Genomic DNA, 6,378 nt, shown 5'->3' on the forward strand with positions numbered 1-6,378 from the left:
AATTTTAAATAGGTGGAATTGACTTAGATAGCAACCTGAGCCAAAGGCAGATGCTCAACCACTGGAGCCACCCAGGTGCCCCCTTTTTTTGCCTTTTCTTTTGCTTGTGTCCTTCCATCAGTATATGAACCAAACAATTGATGTGAGTGCTGTCTTTTTTTTTTTTTAATAGTGACTTTAAGAGAGATGGATCTAAATGGTGTGAGCTAAATTCTGAAATACTATTTCCTTACTTCCAATTTATGTTGAAATCCAGAAAATAGATGGTAATGAAGAGAAAGGACATGGATTTTCAGTTCATGCAAAAGAGCATTCTTCTGCGGAGGTACAGCAGGTCAGGTTGGCATACCTTATTTATAAAAATTAAAATTCTGTATATCTAGACCAAGGTGAGCCATAAAAAACCTTTTTCAAACCAAATTCAGATTGATTTGGGTCGACATCTCAAAACTAGAACCTAAATGGGGGCACTTAGTCTCAGATTTTAGTTAGACTGCTTTTAGCTGTGAAGTACTACTATCTTTCTTCATGTATCCTTCCCAAACCAGAAAAGCATATATTTCCTTTTCTGATAAAGACATATGCCAAAGTCATAAGTCCTACTTGAAAGGGGGAAGATGGTGGAAAAATTATTTTAATTAATGCTTGGCAGATATGCATGGTTACACGTATTTTTTATTAAAGTATTTGGAACTAGACTGAGTGTTCACAATCGGTAGTTGTCACCATTTGTATTGACACATTAAGATAAGACTGTAACTTTGGGATCAAGGAAAAGTAATGAATAGAGACAGAAAAGAAAATACTTTTATTAATTGGTAAATTGTGTTGTACACAGAAACCTCCTCAAATTCGAGTCTGAGAGGTGGTTCATGCAAACCTGATCGCCAAAATGCTAAATACTTCAGTTCTCTTCGCCTTGATTAAAATAGCTTCTTTCATTTTTTTTCAAAAGGTCCCAGTCTCTATGTCCATATTTGTCATTTTTATGCAATGCTTTTGGGCAGTGATGCCAATTAATTAAACATCTCTTGAGGTAGAACCAGAAGTATTGCTACCATGTGGGAAGGGCCCAGAATTGGCCCGTTAGGTGTAGATGGAAATCTTACCTCCTGCCACACCATCCGACCAGCAGAGAGAGGGTTGGGTCAGATTTTAATTATACCACTGTGTTACTTTAGACTCTTTTTATTACATGGAATGAAGGCTTCACTACTGAGTTAGGAAGACTAAGGCAAATCATAAGGATACACAGAAATCAACCCTTAAAGTTCTTTGGAATCCGAGAGGAGTCTCTCGGGACACGCCCCTTGCTTTTACTCAGCTGGTGAGGGCTACCTCTCTCCAGGTGTGGCATTACCCGGCATACCTATTTCATCAGACCATCATTGTATGAGGGAGACTAGTTCTACCAGTCTGCATAGGGCTCTTGTGAGGATTAATGAATTAATGAAAGCACTTAGAGCAGGATTGCACAGCTTTCATCTATCCATTCTTCCTCTCTCCTCAGTGTGCTTTCCTTTCTTTTTTTTTATTTTTTTTATTTTTTTTTTTGTGCTTTCCTTTCTATAAACCTCCCACACTTCCTGCCATCCTCACTCTCAGCTGGGGACTCGCTTCATCGTTTACTGTGAATCCAAAAGCAATCAGGAGAGAATATCCATGCACTCCTACCACCACCTCAACTCAGTTGCCAGCATCTGTGCCTCCCTTCCTGGTACCGAGGACCTCTGTGTGTGCCTTCCGCTCTCTCCTACACAAGAGTACCACACTGGGATCGTTCCTCATCCTTTTCCTGGATCATCATTGCTCTAATGCATCATGCCCATCGGCATACAAACTGTAATGCCTCCTACCATGAAAAAAGTGAAAAGGCCCTCTCTGGACTCCACATCCCCCTCCTCCAGCTACTACTCCATTTATCTTTTTCCCTTTAGAGCAAGACTTGAGAAAGGATAGTCTATTTTGTTTTCAGTTCCTCTTCTCCCTTGCTATCTTGAAACCATTCCCATTAAGCTTCTATCCCCCCCCACCCCGCCAGCTCTCCACCCAAGCTGCTGTCAACAGTTGTCTCAGTGCCAAACCCTCCCCCGTTGCCTAGGTGCAGGATTGGGCACAGCTGACCCCTCCCTCCTCCTTCACCCTGGCATCCCGCTCCTGGGCCTGCTTTGCCCCCATGGGTTCTCATGATCAGTTTCAAGAGCAGGCTTTCCTTCACTTCCCAGATCTCTAAGTAGTGGAGTGACTCAGGGGTGGCCTTTTTCCTGCTCTCCCTCCTTTCTCCTTAGGTGAGCACCTTCCATCTTAGACACTGGCACTTCTCAAATGTACGCGGGCAGGCCTGTTCTCTCCATGTTTGTATCCAGTAGACAGCTCAGACTTCATATATCCAAACTGAACTCCCAATCTTCCTCCATTACCTGCCTCTCCCACAGTCTTCCTTGCCACAGGAAATGGTGACTTTATTCAGAATATGTCTCTCTTTTATTTCCCACCACCAGAGGCTTCCCATTTACAGTCATTATAGTGGCCTATAAAAAAGGGCCCAGCACAACTGGCCCATCCCTCTACCCGCTATACTCTGATGTCATCTCCTCCACCCTCCTTCTTACTCCAGCACACTGATCCAGCCATTGTGGCTGCTCAGGGCCTTGGCACTTGCTACTTGCTCTGCCCAGAATGGTCCCCTCCACAAAGATATCCAGAGACCTCACTCCCTGACCTTCCTGTGGGACTTATTCAAATGACACCTTCAGCCAAGAGGACTTCCTGGCCATAGTATGTAAAATCCTACTCTCCTCTAGGCTGGCCCCCTTTCCTACCTTGATAATTTTCCATAGTATGTATCACCATTTAGAGACTAGTAATTTTACTTGTTTAAAAAAATTGTTTGTCTCCACATAAGAATGAAAGTGTCATAAGAGCAAGTATTTTGCTTGTTCACTTTTATGTCTCCAGTGTGTAGAAAAGTGCTCGGAGCAAAGTAGGCACTCAAATATTCCAACAGTGATTGATATAGGTAAATGATCCATAAGTACCAGCAGCCATTATCACCTTGCTCTCAACTGACCAGCTCTGCTACCCTGAGCAGGGGGGCAGCTCATGATGAAATTTCCCTTACAAGAGAACATGGGCTAATAAGCAAACTCACAGAGTGTTTGCCACTGTGATCTTGTAGAGCACACTTTGGGCTGCTCAAACTGCTGTTGTCCTATTTAGCATGTCTAAATTCCTTCCCAAGAAAGTGCTCAACCGAGTGCTCTGCTTTCCTTCTCCGTCCTGTCCCCAGTTCCTTCCCTGGAGCGGGACCTATGCCTGGTTGAGGAGGGGAGGAGGGCCGATGTGCTCAGAAAAGATAAGAACAATTGATGACATGGGACAATCTATAAGAATCCCCTGGATAGAAGTTTTAATTTTATGTCTTTTGCTTGCATGAGTTTTCTTTTTTTTTTTTAATATTTTATTTATTTATTCATGAGAGACACAGAAAGAGAGAGAGAGGGAGAGAGGCAGAGACATAGGCAGAGGGAGAAGCAGGCTCCATGCAGGGAGCCTGATGTGGGACTTGATCTCGGGTCTCCAGGATCACACCCTGGGCTGAAGGCGGCACTAAACCGCGGAGCCACCCGGGCTGCCCTGCATGAATTTTCTATATGAAGCAAATAGAAGGAAAAAGGTTGAAATTCTTTTATATAAATGAGAAAGAAAAGTTAGATTCTTACATTAGCAGTGTGTCTCCAAAATGTGCAGTGTAGGAAGTGCCCTCTTCCCGCAGGAGTGGGACCTGCTGACCTGGGGGCAGCTATGTCCCCAGAGAGGGGCTGAGATGAATCCATCAACATCAGTGGGCATTAGGTTTACTCGATCAGTTCCACTTGCTGTAATGCCATGATTACCAAGCAATATTCTGATGATAATTTCAGCGCCCCAGGAAAACTGCCCATAGGGAGAGGGTGCTCTCACCAAACATGAGCATCCATCTTCCTGATACTTACATTTTCTTCATTAAAAATTAATATATTAGCTTTCCGGATTTGGTTTTGAAGATGATGAAATTTTTTTCAGATCTTAGCAGAGAATGACCTACCCTTAAAGTCATCCCATTCAGAAATCCTATTTCAGACTGGCTACTGTGTTTGTCCTCATGTGTCCTTGGGGTTCCTGTGTCCCACCTGGTAGTGAGAACTGGATCTAAATTTCGTTTACCAACTGAAACCAATTACTGGGGTTCCTGTAGAAAATCAAATATTTTGTTGAAAGTATGGCAGGAAATAGAAGGAAGTCTCCATTGAAAGAAGCCAGCATGCCTTGTAATGACAGTGAAGTAACTAAATCTCACTTCGGTGGATGGCTGCATGTTAAACATTTATTCCATGCCTGAAGCTGCAAATTTTAATCTTCTGCTGGGAGAGTGAATGATATGATTTATGCCTGGCAATGCCTCTACAACTGCATTTGTATAAAACCCTTTTGAGGAGCTTATTTAAATTGGAATCCCAGTTCGTACTCTGAGACTCTGTATTTTGAGTATCCACAGAGAAGGGTCGTAAGGGGACCTTGCTTGGTTCTCTGCCCTGCCCCTTGCTCTGCTCTCCTCAGTACATTTCTGCTCTTTTTACCATGTGATCCCTGGCCTGTTTGTCCTGCAGCTTCCCCCAAACTCCAAGAGGCTGTACCTGTTACGTCTTCTTCAGCACTAAGATCAGGCTACCAACGTGGGCCCAGACTTACTCCTCAGAGCCCATGGTTTGTGCTCATCCCAGCTCTCCTCTGAGACCCCTGCCAGAATGAGAATAATGGTTGGGAGCCATTGAAAAAGGCACCTATATTTGCTTTCAGAGTCTAAGAAAGAAATAATGGCCTGAGAATCTGCATTTTAAGATAAGAACCCCAGGAGGTTATGATACAGTGTTTTAGGAGACAGAGGGGAGGTCTTTGGATCATATTCTTAGGAACATTTTTAAAGGTAGTGTGAGCAGGGCTGCCTGAGTGGCTCAATCAGTTAAGCATCTGACTCCTGATTTTGGCTCAGGTCATGATGTTGGGGTGGTGGAATTGACCCCTGTGTCTATAGTGCTCATGCTCAGCGACAAGTCTCCTCAAGATCCTCTTCCTCTCCCTTTGTCCCTCCACCCATTGCTCATGTGTGTGCACATGCTCCCTCTCTCTCAAATAAATAAATAAATCTTTAAAAAAATCAAATTTAAAAATTAAAGAAAGGATAGACTACAACAAAAAAGAATAGATCAGAGTACATCACAGGAAATTCAATGTTTTTCTTATTAAGGGTTGCAGTTACAAAATAAAAAGGAAAGACCCTGGTTTAAAACATAGACTCAGAGGGTCACCTGGGTGGCTCAGTGGTTGAGTGTCTGCCTTTGGCTCAGGGCATGATAAATAAATAAATAAAAGATAGACTCAGAAATCAGCATGGACATTCATCATCAAATTCTGATTTTTGCCTTCCAAACTTAAAAAGTAGATAGTCCTTCCCTTTCTTATCACCATGCGCTCTCTTGGGTATCTCAAATTCAGTGTGTGGCTATGCTGATTTTGATTTTGGGTCTCTCCCGTTGCAATGCCCCAACAAACATGCCCTTCTTTATTTTCTAGGTTTAATTTGATATTTAATTAGACAAGGTTACAGACACACATACCCCATGCTCATTTAAATAATATTTATTCATAGGTTATCTTGTAGCATTTTTAATTTAATTCATTAATGTGACAGTGGAGAGAAATAAAAATCCGTGGGACTACCTTTAACTAACTGTTCATTAAATTCTTCAGGAAGGATTTATAGGTGATCAAAAGGCCTGGATAACCTGCATTTCTTATCTTGGCAATGTTGTGCAGAGGAGGAGAGAGAATGGGCAGTGTACTCTGTCTCACTAAGTAGCTAGTATGATGACCTCTCACCCCTGCGTGTCCCCATTCATTCCCTACTATTGAGTGTGGCGATTAAATGTATATATAAATTATATGTTATATAATAATACTACATATACAATGACATAATTTTATCTAGACACATAGGTACAATTGACTTATTGTTTTTTGTTTTAAATCCAATACTTCTGGGCCTCCTGCCTTTAAGCAACCTTGAGGCTCATTGTACCACACAAGGAAAAGATTAATACTGCAAAAAATAATAAAATAAGCCATTTGAACTTCAAATCTGGGGTTTTTTTGCTTAAGTAATTTAGTAAGTTTGAAAATATTAAAAGCAAAGGTTTATGGAGATAGAGAAGGGATCTCTAAGTTCCACAGTGCCCTTCTTTGACCGATCAATGGCTGGTGGTCTCCATCTTAGATGGGGAAAACCTGTCAGATAAGACAGAGAAGTGACCAGCCTGAATGTTTCAACACCTTCTTCAG

This window comes from Vulpes lagopus, chromosome 2 (genome assembly GCF_018345385.1).
Source record: "Vulpes lagopus strain Blue_001 chromosome 2, ASM1834538v1, whole genome shotgun sequence".
Classification (NCBI taxonomy): Eukaryota; Metazoa; Chordata; class Mammalia; order Carnivora; family Canidae; genus Vulpes; species Vulpes lagopus.